Genomic DNA, 17,051 nt, shown 5'->3' with positions numbered 1-17,051 from the left:
TCTCCCATGCTCATGGATAGGTAGGATTAACATAGTAAAAATGGCAATCTTACCGAAAGCAATCTACAGATTCAATGCAATCCCCATCAAAATCCCAACACAATTCTTCACAGACTTGGAAAGAAAAATACCCAACTTCATATGGAAAAACAAAAGACCCAGGATAGCTAAAAGAGTCCTATATGATAAAGCAACCTTTGGAGGCATCACCATCCCTGACCTCAAACTCTACTATAGAGCTACAGTAATAAAAACAGCTTGGTACTGGTATAAAAACCGACATACGGACCAATGGAATCGAATTGAAGACTCTGACATTAATCCATGCACATATGAACACCTGGTTTTTGACAAAGGAGACAAAACTATACAATGGAAAAAAGAAAGTATCTTCAACAAATGGTGCTGGCATAACTGGATGTCAATATGTAAAAGATTACAAATAGATCCATATCTGTCACCATGCACAAAACTCAAGTCCAAGTGGATCAAAGACCTGAACATAAATCCAGTTACACTAAACTTAATAGAAAAAAAAGTAAGAAGCACTCTTGAACACATTGACACCGGAGACCATTTCCTAAATAAAACACCAACAGCACAGACCCTGAGCACAACAATTAATAAATGGGACCTCTAGAAATTGAGACGCTTTTGCAGGGCAAAAGACACAAAGTCAATAAGACAAAAAGACAGCCAACAGAATGGGAAAAGATCTTCACCAACCCCACATCTGACAGAGGATTGATCTCCACAGTATATAAAGAACTCAAGAAACTAGACATCAAAATACTGAACAGTCCAATTAAAAAATGGGCTAAAGAGCTAAACAGAGAATTCACAAAACAAGAATCACAAATGGCTGAAAGACACTTAAAGAAATGCTCAACATTCTTAATCATCAGAGAAATGCAACTCAAAATGACTCTGAGATACCACCTTACACCTGTTAGAATGGCTACGATCAAAAACACCAATGACAGTCAATGTTGGAGAGGATGTGGAGCAAAGGGAACACTCCTCCACTGTTGGTGGGAATGTAAACTTGTACAACCACTGTGGAAATCAGTATGGCGGTTTCTCAGAAAATTAGGAATCGAACTACCTCATGACCTAGCCATCCCACTCTTGGGCATATACCCAAGGAATGCTGATTCATACCATAAAGATACATGCTCAGCTATGTTCATAGCAGCACTATTTGTAATAGCCAGAACCTGGAAACAACCTAGATGCCCGTCAACGGAAGAATGGATGAAAAAAATGTTGTACATATACACAATGGAGTACTACTCAGCAGAGAAAAACAATGAAAGCATGAAATTTGCAGGCAAATGGATGGAACTAGAAAAAATCATCCTGAGTGAGGTAACCCAAACCTAGAAAGACAGTCATGTTATGTACTCACTCATAAGTGGATTCTAGATATAAAATAAAGAACAATCAGAGCACAACCCATAGAACCATGGAGGCTACATATATATAGCATGGAGGTCCCTAGGACGACAGTGGCTTATAATAAATTTTGGTTTTACTCAATTATTGAAAAAAAAAAATAGCTAAACGAATGGAAACACATGAACTATGAACCAAAGGCTGAGGGGCCCCCAGCTGGATCAGGCCCTCTGAATAGGTGAGACAGTTGATTGGCTTGATCTGTTTGGGAGGCAACTAGACAGTGTGACCAAGTCCTGTGCTCATTGCATGAGTTGGCTGTTTGAAACCTGGAGCTTATGCAGGGACGCTTGGCTCAGTCTGGGAGGAGGGGACTGGACCTGCCTGGACTGAGTCTACCAGGTTGATCTCAGTCCTCAGGGGAGGCTTTGCCCTGGAGGAGGTGGGAATGGGGGGGTGGGCTGGGGAGAAGGGGAGGGGGTGGGAGGGGGGAGAACAGGGGAACCCGTGGCTGATTGTAGAACTGAATGGTATTATAAAATAAAATAAAAGGAGAAAAATTAAAAAAAAAAAAAGAACAGTTAGCAAGAAGCCTGCCATGGCCATACAGTTTGTAAGCAATGTAAGTCTCTGTGTTTACTTGGTTGGGTCTGAGCGGCTGTGGGACTGATGGGTGATAGAGGTTTGTCCTGACTGTGGGCAAGGCAGGAAAACTCTAGCTACACTTGGGAATAAAAATATTTAAAGGGGTAGGCAGAGGAAAACTGTGTGTGTGTGCACGCGCTGTGTGTATCCGTGCACCTGCTCATGTATGTGTGTATATATGTGCATACACATGCACATGGAAGTTAGAGTTCGAAGATGGGTGTCTTCTTCAGTAGCTTTCCACTTTACGTTTTGAGATAGGGTTTCTCACTAACCTTGAACTCACTGAGTTTACTTAACTGGCTAGCCAGTGAGCTCCATACAGACAGACATGTTTTGCCAAGGTCCTCATGCTTGAACCACAAGCACTTTACTGACTGAGCCATCTTCTCAGTCCTAAGAACTCTTTAGCCAAAGATTCCAAAAGTATGTGGAATAGAGGCATAAACCTGCAACTACATCAACCAGGGTGCCTGGAACAGGAGGATATGAGTTCAAGATCAGCCTGAACTACACAGTCGGTCAGTTGGTTGGTCAGTCAGCCAGCCAGCCAGTCAGCCAGCGTCTGTCTGTCTCTCTCTCTCCCCTCCCCCTCCCTCTCCTCTCTCTCACTCCCACCCCCACCCCCACAGAGTCTAAAATTGGGAGGGCAGAAGCTAGAGACAAGGCTCAGCAGGTAAGAGCACTTGCTGTTTTTGTAGAGGACCTGAGTTTGGTTCCCAGCACCAATGTTTGATGGCTCACAACTGCCTGTAACTGCAGCTCCTCTTCTGGCTTCTGTGAAAACTGCATGCACATGTATATATCCACACACATACACATAAGTAAAAATAAATCTTTTTTTTTTTCTTTTAAATAGAGGAGAAAGACACAGAAAAATAACAAGAGGATTCCTAAACCCCAGAGAGGAAACTATTTCAAAACCAGAGTTGGGATGGGGAAGTCAAATAAAATAAGCAGAGAACAACTTGTATCATTATCTTCCTCCACTTTTCAGTAAACAACACCATTTCTCCAGCTTTAATCTTTACAGGAAGACTATAGATGTTCTTCACTGTAACATGCGCATTATTTTTAATATGCATTTATAAACGTTAAACTTAAACAAAATGTAAGCTATCAGTGTGGTGGGTAGTGGCTATAATCCCAGCACTTGAGATGTGAGGCAGGAGGATTGCTTAAATTTGTGGTCAGCAGGGGTTACATGTTGAGTTCCAGGTCAGCCAGAACAACACAGTAACTAACAACCCTGTCTCAAAACAAACCAACTGGCTGAAGAGATAGCTCAGAAGTTAATAGCACTAGCTGCTCTTGTAGAGGACCTGGGTTTGATTCCCATCCCCACATGGCAGCTCACAACTGTCTGTAATTTCAGTTACAGGATATCCAATGTCCTCTTCTGGAGTCAACTTGCATATGGTGCACATACATGCAAGCAAACACTTACAAAATAAATACATAAATAAAATAAGGCTTTTAAAAACAGCAAATTCAATTAGTTAATTAGTTAATTTAATTACTACACCATTCCTTATTTCTTGTTCTAGAGTCTACATGCTAAAAGTTTCAAATACATGATGTTAATTATTTTCCCTATAATGAGAAAGAGTAATGTCTACTTCACTTATTTGGTGAAGTATTTAATCTATTAGCATGTACTAATATAAACAAATGCCACTTAATAATAATGCCAATTATGTTAGATTTGAGGTGGTAATGGGTAAAAACTGCACAAGTACAACATTCAGTAATAAAGCCACTAAGCTCTGAGAAAAATATGCACACTGTTTAAAGTATTAGTTTTTGATAATACTTTTATAAGAAAAATCACCAGAGTACATTAAACATAACTTCAAAATTCACTCACTAATAAACTATTGATACACATAAACAACATGAATGAAACCCAAAAGCCTTCTTCTGCTAAGTGAAAGAAACAAGATATGCAATGTTTTCTATACTGTATGATTCCATTTATATGATATTCTAGAAAAAGTCAAAGCTGTAAGAATAACATCAGACATACTGCTAACGGTTAGGATAGAGTTAGGAAACTACTCACAAAGAGACACAAGGATACTTTTAAGAGAAATACTCTGCCATGGTGGTAGGTGACAAGATCTAATATTCACCAAAACTCACCCAACAGAACTGGATCCAACAATGACTTTTACGGCACAAATTACCTCAATAAATTTAACTTAATTTTTGAATGCAACTATCAGATCACCATTTTAGTTGAGCAGCATTTTTATATGCAGTAATGTATTTCTCATCACGACCTAATACACATTACACCCAACAGTTGAGTTACTAAAGAAAACTTTAAAACTATGTTAAGATTAAAACAAAGTAATAACTATTTTCTTATAATAAACCCTACTAAATTATTCCCAACTATTTAGTCTAAAGGACTAGAGTCGAAGGGGAAAAAAATGTTTCTTATACTGTACAGTCCTGAGAGCTGAAAAAGGAATTCTGTAATTTTTATTTGATTCATTTTTATCTGCAAGTTCTATTACAATGCAGTCCTAGGGATGTATGTAAATAAAAAGCTCTTATCCCAGAGGCAAGAAGGCTCAAGTACATACCTGCATTTTGAAACCAACTGAAATAAAACTTGCCATTGGTACTTGTAGATTTAGAAACAAATCTTTAAGAACTGTCCATGGCAAGAGCTGTATCTCAGCAGTTTAGTGCTTAGAGGAAAGGGTAAGGAAAGAGGAAAGAAAAAAGAGAAAAGGGGAGTGTGGAAGGAATCACAGATGCAGCTCAATTTCAACTAAACAATTCCACAAAACTTGACCAAATGCCTAAAGCAGGAAGACATCACCATAGGGTGAATGGACACAGGAACAAATTATTTTCTCTACAGGTATGTTATAAGCTGTACAAATGTTGTGAAATGATCAAGGGAATGTTCACAAGATGTTTTACTTTTCATTTAACATTTTGAAAAGCAAGTATGTGTAGACAAGTGGGAACACTAGACAAACATTTCCATGGATAATGTCACTGACTTCCTACCAGTAGTATTTTGGACTTTTCTGTACCTATATTCCACATGCTATGCAAAAATTTCACTCAGGCAGAGAATAAATAAAAGGTCATATATGGCTTTCAGGATAACCTGAACAGAGATTGTGGGATATAGTATTCCTTGTTCTTTTCTCTTATTATATTTCAGCTTTCAATCTCAAGTTGTCTTCTAAGGCATAAGCAGAACCCTGGAAAAAAATGTCCTTTGTATCATTTTTTATTTTTTAAAAAAGTACAGAACTACTACTTATATTGAGCTATGCCTAATTTAGCCCACCTAAAATTTCAACTTGGCCATTACCAAGGAAAAACTGAACTCTACATATACAGCCTATACCTAGATGATCAATTTCTTTAGCCGAAATTGATAAACCATATTATCAGATAAAGGCAAGTAAAAAAACATGTTTTGTTTTTTGTTTTTGTTTTTTTGAGACAGGGTTTCTCTGTGTAGTTTTGGTGCCTGTCCTGGATCTCACTCTGTAGCCCAGGCTGGCCTTGAACTCACAGAGATCTGCCTGGCTCTGCCTCCTGAGTGCTGGGATTAAAGGCATATGTCACCGCTGCCCGGCAAAAAATTAAAATGTTTTAAGTAGCTTCTTTAACTGTGGCTCCTTGTGACTCCATAAGGAGTCAGGGAAGTGAATATGGGTGCTGTGAAAATTTTAGCAACAATACTTAGCAACCATAAAAGGTTTCTGTCCACACAGCAACCAAAGATGATTTCACAACCACATGTGGATGACGTCGGAGGTGTTTCCTGAGGTGCTCACCTATGTCGTTTCCCTTGACTTCACTGTGGCCTTGATTCTGAATGAATCAAGCACTAAAGTCTTCTGTGGTATAAAAACTAATGCTTTGACCATGGAAAACAAAGACTTCTAATACTTTCATACCACATTCCTCAGTTTGTACATACCAAATTAGTTTATCTTTGGATCATAGTCTAACATAGTTAGAATGTTAGATTTTAAAAATTACTATCTGAGTTGCTACCTTGAGTTTTGTACTAGTCATTATATGATTTTTTTTTTGTCTTGGAACTAGGAACAAATTTCCAACAACTGACCCTAAACATACTTCTACCATTCTGTACTACATATTTATGTGAGGTAGTGCTCTTGGCATGTGTGAGTATCAAAATATTGATCAACTCTTAAAAAAACTGCAGAGTATGGTAATATACAGCTTTAATACCAGCACTCAGGATGCAGACGCAGACAGAGGCAAGCAGTTTTAGGCCAGCCTGGTCTACATAATGAATCCCAGGTCAGGTAGAAATACATAACGAGACCTTGTCTTTAAAGTAAAAACAAAACAAAAAATACAAGCCTGAGGACATTACATCCTGTAGTATCAAATATTCAAGCAAGATTTAATCCCTTCTGTAAAAAAAAAAAAAAAAAAAAAAACCCAAAAACCAAGAATTATATATTTATCACTTTAGTATGCAAATTTGCTTTAGTCTTTAACAGGTGGGGAAATAGTATACCAAAGAATTGTTTTAAATTAAATCTGGTTTATAATTTTATTTTTAAAATTACTTATTTTCTGTGTGTAGGCATTTGCCTGCATTTATGTCTGTGCACCACATGCTTATAGTGTCCACACTAGGCCAAAGGAGGGTATTGGACCACATGGGACTAGAGTTACAGATGGTTGTTATATATATAGGCTGGGAATCCAATCCAGGGCCTCTGGAAGAGGAGCCAGTGCTCTTAACTGCTGAGCCATCTCTCCAGCCCCAATGTTGACAATTTACTAGCAGTAAATATTTACATACCTATATATTTACATACCTATATATCCCAAGGTTATATACTAACTTCTTGGGCAAAAAAAAGGTTCATGAGTGGAAAAAGTTTAAGAAGTCCTGCTTTAAAATTCTTAAAGGGTTTCAAAGTGGCAGTGTTGGATAGCTCAGTGATATGTTTCCTTACTATGATTAATTTCAAGAGCATTTTTTTTGTACTGAAAATAACAAATACCATAAATATCAACCATAAAGCTTAAGATTTTAACATAGACCATGCTCTGGCTTGCAGTACTGCTTTAGAAATTGTTAAAGTATCTGGAACAATATGATTTTTTTTTAAAGTAATGGTCATATACAAACAAGTATGCATTTCACCTGTTTAAGATAGCATGAGTCTTTGGAATGGGGAAGATAAATAACCTAAATATAACATTATCAAAAAGGAATCCAGTATTTCAAATTTTCTCACAGTTTTGGTATTTCTTAGAAGAGGCAAAAATACTTAAAATTGTTTTAATAAATTAATTCCTGCATGTTTCAAGTGTTTCCTTTCTAACAAAAGGCAAACAAGCAAAAGGTAACTTTAGAGTTTAATGTATCCATGTTAAATGATGCTTGATACAAGTTAGATAGCAAAGCCAATTTACCTACATGACTTATTTTTAGAGGTTTAATGCATTCACGGAAAAATTTTGATGCTTACTATTTTCATAAAGTAATTAAAAACTGCAATAAAGTCATAAAAATAAAATAGCTGACAGTTTCTAGAGCTATTCTACACATATATTTTAAATATATAGTTGACATATTTAAAAATCAATATCCTATTTAAATATATATGTATATATACAAGTATGCATAATGTATAGTAACAAAGTATTTTATAAGGCTATAATCTGGTAACTAGTGAGTAAATAGCTTATCAGAACGTAAGTCTTCTCTTTTGAGGAGGTTAGGGATGTAGCTTAGTGATAAGTGCACATGCTGAATATGATGGGGCCCTGGATCAGATCCCAAACACAAATTATTTTGAGGCTCTCTTTATAAGCTATACAAGAAAAAAGGTATACTTTATACCAAGCCTACTCTTTTCATCAAAAATTCTAGTATAAATTTTCAGTTTGGAGAGATGGCTCAACAGTAAGAGCACTAGCTAGCTGCTCTTCCACAGAACCCAGGTTCAAGTCCCAGCACCATGTAACAGCCCACAACAGGCTATAACTTCAATTTCAGGAGATCCAATACCTTCTTCTATGGAAACCAGGAGTGCACATGATGCACAGACATACATGCAGGCAAAACATCCACACACATAAAAAAAATTTGTAAACTTTGAAGCAGCAAGATGGAAGAATGCAAAGAATAGGGGTGTTTAGAATTAAACATATTTGGCTTAGAATTCCCTTAACACTTGCTAGATTTACCACCCAGAACAAGTTACTTAAACATGAAAAGCTTCTGTTTCCATGTCTGTAAAACAAGAATACTATAGCTGAGTAACTGGACAGTTCTAAAATCATGATACACAGTAGAGTGGATAAAGAACTCTGGATTGCTTTTTCGACTTTTCACACCTCATTGTGTGACCTTGAGCTAGTCATTTAATCATCCCATAAGTTAGTTTTATAATATGTCAACCTCAGGGAATTGAGACAATATAATGTAAAGACTCCAGAAGAGTTTCTGGCACATGAAAACCATTCAATATTGCTACATACTACCAAGCGTGATAGAGCAAACTTATGATTTCAGCACTTGGGGGGAAAGGCAAGAGGATCCAAGCCAGCCTGGTCTACAGAGTACATTCTGGTCCAGCCAAGTGTACACAGTGAGACTCCGCTTCCCGTATACACATACACATACACACATACACACACACACACACACACACACACACACACACACACACACACACAAATCAAAAGGTAAAACACCTGGCTGAAAAAGATTAATTATAGTTTTCTTCCTGTATTTAACTCCAATCCACCTCCTGAAAATAAAAATTCCTCATAATGAATTTTATTTTAAATAGCCTATTTCAATGCTGGGTGTGGTGGTGCATGCCTATATCTAGCACTGAGGAGGCAGAGGCAGGAAGATCAGCTTGGTCTGTACAGGGAATTCCAGGCAGGCTACACAATGAAAACACTGTCTTGGAGGAAAGAAAATAGGGGAAAGAAAAAGAAAAAGTGTGGGGGTAGGGATTTGATATTTCAAATGGTTTGCTGAATATTCAAAGAAGGATTTTTTGAATCTGGCCATGGTGATGCACACCTTAATCCCAGCACTAAGAGACAGAGGCAGGTGGATCTCTGAGAGTTCCCAATTCCTAATGAGAATCTGCCTACAACAAAGCAAAACAAAACAAAATTCCCACAAAGTTATGTAATGGCAACAGCTCTGGAACAAGCACACAACCAAGTGGGCGATTTGGAAAGGATCGACATTTGACAACTACATAAGTGCTGTTTTTTTTTGAAAGTACTATTAATTTATAGATTTATCTTCTATACTACAGTTGGTCATTTATATTTTTAAGAATGAAATAACTCTAAAGCTATTTTTTTCCTTTCTGAAAATAGATACTATGACAATTTCAACCCAATATATAAAAAAAAAAAACTTAAGAGAAGTAAAAAATGCACAGACCACTTAACAAAATTAAAAAGCTAGTTAAAACTTGATTTCAAAAATAGCATGTGTATAGACATAAATTCTACTCTATCTTCTAGCCTGATGTACATAATTTCTTTAACTATATAAGCTTATGAATGTTGAGTCATTTGAGAAACCAAACGAATACATGACTTTTACAAAATTAAAGATGTAGAACTTTGAAAAAACAAATGTGTGTCAGGCTAGTTGTTCGTGAACTATATAACTATGCCCAATTTTATCTTCCTAACATCAGTTTCTTTATCGGTAAACTGTAAATAACTTTCTACTTCATGTACATTTCCAGAATTAAATAATATTATGGGGGACATACTTAACACAATTCCTGGCAAATAATAGGCAATCAAAATCTTACAGGAAAATTCTTAGTTGGCAATACTCTTGTTATTAAATAACCTTTCTAAATATCACTTTGGGCTTAAAAAGTATAATACAATCTCATAAAACTTAATTCATTAAAATTAACTCCAGATTTCTACCAAAACAAAATTACATATGCTACAAATATCTAAAATCACTTTTATTAATTAACTTACTTAGGCAAAATATTCTAATCACACAAAATACTCTTTAAAATGAGAATGGACAGAAACAGGTTTTTAAATTGCTAAGTCAAGTAGAAACACTAAAACTCCACTATAGTCATTTCTAAAAATAAAAAGTAAACAACTCAGGAAATGTTACATATCATTTTCTATAAATATAATTATTTAAAATCTGTAATAGGTGCACAAGAAAATAAAATCAGTAGTTTAAACATATACCAATGTATGCCAAACTAGTATGTTCACACCAAGAAAATACAACCAGGGGAAAAAAGATACCATCTCTTTTAAAATAAAAAAGGGGGGAGGGGGATTATCTTGAACTCAGATAATTCAAAAAAGTTAAAAATGGTATAGTAGTGCAACTAAGAAATACGTGGCTTGGAGACCGGAGTGCAGACATTTCTTAGAGAAACATAATCTAATAAAAAGAAAAAGTATTAAGCATCAGGAAATCCCTTTAACTCACTCATTATATATATTACTTGGTCTCCAAGTGTGAAGTTTTCTATTGAAAAATAATTACTCCAGTCATTTCTCTCATACAAACATAAGAATATCTATAAATGGATTCAGGCCAGATTGAAAAGTCTAAAAGCACAAAATATTATTGCAAAAGACAATTATTGGAAATAGTTCATTTTAAAGTGCTCTCTAAATTTTTAAGAGTATAAATTCCAGTCAAAGCAAACTTAGTATGCTTAGAATATTAAAATAAGCATCTTCAAGCTTAACAATTAATTAGGATTCTTTAAAAGTACGTAGTCAGTACCTTGATAAACAGAATTAAACTACATTTCTCTCACAGGAATTTACCCACAGATCTCCCAATAACTCAATATGAAAGTGAAATATTACTTGAAAATTTTAGAAGTACTTTCAAATTATTCTTTTCTTAATAAGCAATAAAGATAAATAACACCATATAAAACTCAGTTTTTACTTAATTTTGTTATGTCTTATGCTGAGAAAGTAAAAATAAAATAGGCTATGTCAAAATCTAGTACAGACATGTCAGATATTTCTATGACAGTCTGATGATAGATCAGTATAAAAATTAAATAAGAAATTAATTTAGGAAGCCTTCAAAGTACATTTTTGAGTTCGGTAGTCTGATTGAAATAAAGAAGCTTCTACACATCAACTGGTGTAGCTCTGCTCATATTTAAAATTTTAATAACAATCACTATGCAGAACCAAAATTGTTTAGTACAGAGTAAAAATCTTCACTTTTCATCCCTACTGAAAAGCCTTAATCTTTCTTCAAATACACCACTCTTAAATGTAGGCAACAGTAGTACAGGTTCAAAAGTATATTCAAATATCATCAGTAAACAAATGGAATGAATGACGTTAGAAAGCATCCCAAATACACTTCTTAAAATGCTGAGAGTAATTATGTACTTAATTTTAACTTTGGTTTACTAGATTTTCTTTATTTACATTAAGGTTATTTTTCTCTCCAAGTTATACAAGTTCTTGGTAACTGTATACTCAAGAAAAACAGAAAGCCATAGAGTTGAGGTTAGGCACCCTAGGAACACGGAGGTATAGTAAGACTATTTCTCCAAATACTGTAACTAGTTATACAATCACTGGAATGTTTGGTGGTTGTATCTTTTCACTGAATTAAAGGAAAGGAAGGGGAGCACAAGATTTGTCACTGGTGAATATCTCAACCAATGCAGGTGACTTCCAATAGACTACCCATAATCCTCCTTGAAACATAAATTATCCAAAATATAAAGTTCAAGAATTGAATTTTCTCCTTTAAAAACAATCTGTATCTGCGCCAAACAAAAGTATTTTCAAAATACTTTAAAGAAATGTGTATGAGATCTTATGAAAGCATCACTAACTGAACATTATTTACAAATTATAAAAGATGTAGGACTGGGATAATAAAGAGAGGACCATACTAACTGTAATCTAATTCCAAAGACTTAAGGAAAAATATGTCACTCACATACACTGATATCTCCTAGACTGATTCAAGCATCTGCATAAGGCTCCTTGTAACTTAGGAAACTAAATCAAGTTGCTTCTGTTTATGAAAACTAAGCAAGAACTCTTTTCCCCATCATCTTTCATGGAAACAGGTTCACCTCTTGTCATACAGTTCCTTTTTAATCTAATAAAAGTTGAAAAGATAATCACAAGGCCTTTCAAAAAATTTTAATGACGCCTTTGCCCAACCCTGTACATGCCCCCGCCCCCAAACCCCAAACCCTCTGCTTTCTCAAGACGGGAAGTCTTCCTCCCTTCAGCATTCCCTCCTGCATACCCCTAACCACCCCCCCCCTTTACCCCCGCAGGCCTGAGGCCCCGTAGCCAACAGAGTCGAACGGGAGCAGGCAGCACAAAGACAGGAATGGGAGATTAGTGGGAGGGAGGGAGGCCGGGATTGGGGCTCAGCAGGAGCTTCAGGCTTTTTAAAATTCAAACTGCTCCCCGACCAATACAAATCACGGACACGCTGCTGACTACTACACGGATTTATAGCATTAAAAACATGCCTAGTACGTGACAGCTATATTAACTTCACTCTTTTTAACATTTATCCATACGTTTGCAGGAAACTTGGAGCAATTTTTCAAGCAGAATGTTAAAATCAAAAATAACCCGCAGAAAAGTTTTTCTATCGACAGTGACAAAAATATAAGACACAAAATACCTAAGCCAATATTTAAAACCATTACTATTAAAACGAGGGACTTGACTGAACAGTGTTGCTTCCTTTTAACAAGTGAGATTTCCTTCAGCGAGTATGAAACAAAATATCAAACGGGACATTTCTTTTTCGGTGCAATTTGTAAGTCTGACGACTTTCAACAAGGTATTTCCACCTCACACCAACTTCCACTACCGAAGCTGCCACAAACAAGCTCCCAACATTTATAACTTACTCGCGAACGGGAACCTGTTAGGATACAGAACTGGTATTTTTCTCCAGCATTTACAGATACATTTGACCTATTAAAATGACACCTCGCTCATTACACAGTCAAACATCATGGTACAAACAGCCAATGACAATCCTGGGACCTCACGAAGATCTGCCCTGACAAGAAAGGATAGCACCTTCTACGTGTTGTTTTTTTTTTTTTTTTTTAAACCTCCCAAAGATTTCAAGTGTAACTCAACTTCTATCCTCTGAGAGAAAATAGGTTTCATCCTTATCTCGGCCTAAGCTCAGAACATTTCAAATTCTTTGTATGCTTGCACACGCTTAGGCTAGCAAGTACCTGGGGGTTTTTACGTACAGTCATTTAAAATTGTCCTTACATAACACATACAAATATAAAGTGGCAGAGTAAACCTGTCAAGTACTTTACACTTATCTTTGAATATAAAGTCCATGTGCATCACACACTGTCAAACAACATAAAAGCTCCTGGGCGAGGATGTGCAGTGTCTTACTACGTACGCTACGGTTTTCTATATTAAATATCCACGCGGACGGTTTAATCCCTTTAACAGAGAAAACGAGTCTTTATTAACTTTCCAACCTCCAAACAAGTTTTGCAGAGAATTACCACCGCAGCCGTGTCTGAGTATTTACATTTGTTTCACTAACTGAAACTACTTCCTCTCCCTTCATGGGAGTCACAGGGGGAAGAAGGGGGGTTGTTTGTTTCACTGGACGTTTTCCCCACTCCCGGACCGGGAAAGTTGTAAATATGGGGAACGATCGGGGCACATTTGCTGATAGTTGTATTGTTTCCGCCTCCTCACTAGCCACGGCTCCTCTCCCGGGCGAGGCCTGTCACCGACCAGCCGTCGCTCCGGCTCAGCCCCGGAGCTCTCCTAATCCCCGAGCTCAAGTAGATTCCGCTGGCCCGCGGCCTGCACTCTCCGCCGGGCCTACGCCTCCCCGGCCGCCCGGCAGGAGCCCGCTCCCCCGTCACCCAACAGCCGGCCGGGAGGAGGCTCCCAAACCCCCGCGCCGCCACCCAGGGTGGCTGCCGCCGGGAGAGGAGCGAACTCTCCGACTCGCCCGTGGAAGAGACCTGGGGCCGCTGAGCCAACGGCGGGGAGGGGGAAGAGAGGAGGAGAAACGCGGAGGACCCTGGCGCCGGCGCCGGCGCCGCCACCACCACCGCCGCCGCCGCCGCCGCCGAAATAAAGAGCAGGAATTTACCTGGGCGAATCGGCGTCTGAATCCAAGCGGAGGCCGAGGCGCTAGGTGGCGAAGAGACTATAATTCGGGCGCGGAGGGGGGGTGGCTACGGCTCCTCTTCCGTCTCCTCAGTGCAAGGGAACATGTAGACGCCGGGGGGAGACCAGCCGAGAAGACAAATCGCGGCGGCGGCGGCGGCGGCTGCTGCTGCTGCGGCGGCTGCTGCTGCTTCCTCCTCCTCCTTCTCCTTCCTCCCACATAGAAACACTCACAAACAACACCCGAGCAGGCCCGAGCTACCGGGGGGGCATCGCCGCGGGCCCAGGAACCAATCCTCCTGTCCGGCGGGGCGTCCCTCCCCGCGGCTTGGTGGTGGTGTCCGCGGTGAGTCGGTAACCTCGAACGGAGGGAGGGAGGGGGAGGGCGGACGGGCGGGCGGGCGGGGGAAAAGGAGCCCTGTGTGTGTGTGTGCGTCTCTCTCTCTCTCGTTCCGTCTCTCCCTCTCAGAACAAAATGCCGACCGGAAGTGCAGCTGCAGGAATGACTCCCTCCGCCGGCGCCAAACACTAACAACCACCCCTCTTCCCCACTACCACTTCCGCCACGCCGCCGCCGCAGCACGCCGTCCCGCTGCTCGCTCCCGCACTGCTCCGGCCTCGGCGTCCCGGTTCCCGCCGGCCCCGGGGCTCGGACGGCGGCGGCGCGGGCGGCGGTGGCCGTTTCTTCTCCGCGTCCTTGGCCTGCCCTGGACGCGTGCCGCGAGGCTGCCTAGGGCGGTCGCTCCTGCGAGGCGCCGTCTGCGCCCGCGGCTCGGGTGATCCGGTTGCTCCCCGGCTTGGGTGGTGGTGGCTGGTAGGTTGTTTTTTTTTTCGCCCCGCCCCTGAAGGCGACAGCAAGCCGGGGCGCTGGTCCGGTGGTGATGGCTCCGCGGCCGGGCTTTCCTCTCTTTCTCTCTCTCCGGCGGCTACCGGGCCTCATCGGCCGCCGCGGACGGCGGCGAGCGGAGGCCGCTCTGCGCGCCCTGACGCGGCGGCCATCGGCCCCGGGGAAGCCGGGCTCCGCCCGGCGGCCCAGCCGCCGTGGTGCCGACGGTGCACCTTGAAACGTGTCCCCCTTCCCTGCAGCCGCCGTGGATGGATGGATCGCACGCCTCCCGCTCCCTTCGAGCGGCCGGACTCTCTGTCTGCTCTGTGCTCTGGTCGGAGGAATCGGATCGCTATCTCTTCCCGCCTTCGAACGGCGGACTGCTCTTGGTCTGTCTGTCGTGTGTTTCTGCGGAGAACACAATCCTCGGAGCGTGAAGGCTCCCAGCCTGGCTGAGTTGGAATCGTGATCGTGGTGCATTAATTTCTGGAAATCCGCGGGCGCTGCTGGACTTGCCTCTTTTTTTTTTCTTTTTTTTTTTTTTTTTTTTGGGCGGTGGTTTTGACTCCGATATCGGTCATCGGCCTGATAAGCTACGGCTGATAACGGACGGCTCTGTTCGAGCGGCGATCAGCTGGTGACGAGCGAGGAGCGGGTCGCTCCGGCGCGGCGGTCTAGGTGTGGGTGGAGCCGAGGCCATCCGGACGCGGGGCACTGAGCCCGGGGACCGGCGCACTTCAAACGTCGTTTTCCTCTTTATGCTTGAAACTCAGAGGCATTGGACAAGGCTGGAGTACAAAAATGTGAATATACATACACTACCGTGCCTGTCTGTAGTGGCTTACTGTAAAACGAGGGAATTCCATCGCTACAGAGTTTTCTGTTTTGTTTTGTATAAATTAAAAGGGGGGCTATTCTCCAGGTAAAAGGTGCCGGTAGGTAAGCGGATTTTACTCAGGAGGAAACATGCTATTTTTTTAAATGAATTAAGTTGTCAGCGTCAGTCGTTTATTTGTATGTGTACAGAGGTGCTAGAAGTGTATGGGACAGCTCACCTCCAGATTATTCTTTTGCTTTAGAAGTCACTGGGGGCCAAGTGTTTTAAGATTTTGTCATTCCTGCTCTCCAGACCCTGGAGTAAGTCAGGGCCCAAAGAGTCCTGCAAGAAATGGGGAAGAAAGGAACCCGATTTGGCATCCTTGCAAATAGAACATGCTTCTGCCGTCTTTCCCCCCAGAGCATCCGTAGAAGTTGGCCCCGTCTTGAGGATTTTGCTCAGATGCCACCTGGGTGCCTCCATCGCTTCTTTTACCTACAGGTTGGCGGCTTCGTTCTCATTTTATCTTCCGGGCTCTTTGCCCGGCAGCTTCAGGAGATGAAATTTAGCTTTGCTTCGCTGGTGTGATGTATGCATCGCGCGCTGGGGCATCCTCTTTCCTCATCTCTGAACTCTACACTTTAATATCAGCTAGTATATACCTGAAAGAACTTTCATGAAAGATGGTGAAAACTAGGAAAATATATAGACGGAACCGAGGTAAGTTTATCAGAGGTCAGGAAAAGATCTCTTCTGGACATTCGAAAGCTCATAAAGGTGATGGCTGCTTTTGGGTTTCTCTAGATGGTGTGGCAGAGACCAGTGCATTTGTTGATCAAGTGACCTTATCCATAGTGGGCTAATTCATTTTGCTCTCATGAGTCATAAAACTTCATTCTTAATCCTGTCTGCCCTTTTTCTTGGAAAATACACACTATTTTGACTGAACCGAAGTCTAAGAATGTGATTGGCTCAGCTCAAATACAGCACTACTAGAAAAGTTCATTCAGCAAGTATTTATTGGTCACATAACATGTGACACTGTGATTCAAAAGGTGTATGTTTCAAAGGCCTTGTATAAAGGACCACATTTGGCTACTTGGTTACTCTTAATTATGCTGTCAAGCAAAGCAAAAGCTAGAGGAATTTATTTTTAAGTTTTCTGAAGTCAAGATTCTGTGAAAGATGAGGGCA

General features: G+C 40.5%; 1 protein-coding gene across 2 annotated transcripts in view; it reads right to left on the bottom strand.

The window, feature by feature from the left end:
* The window catches only part of Nipbl (NIPBL cohesin loading factor), a 174,280-nt gene extending 160,034 nt beyond the window's left edge, over window positions 1-14,246 (bottom strand). For both annotated transcript variants that reach the window (XM_028875607.2, XM_028875609.2), the window contains exon 1: window positions 14,198-14,246. The gene's annotated coding sequence lies outside the window, so the exon portion shown is untranslated. The remainder of the gene's footprint in view (window positions 1-14,197) is intronic.
* Window positions 14,247-17,051: the final 2,805 nt, after the last annotated feature.

Source organism: Peromyscus leucopus, chromosome 11, assembly GCF_004664715.2.
Source record: "Peromyscus leucopus breed LL Stock chromosome 11, UCI_PerLeu_2.1, whole genome shotgun sequence".
Taxonomy (NCBI): Eukaryota; Metazoa; Chordata; class Mammalia; order Rodentia; family Cricetidae; genus Peromyscus; species Peromyscus leucopus.
Note: the sequence above shows the minus strand (reverse complement) of the source record. Positions and strands in the feature narration are given on the sequence as shown.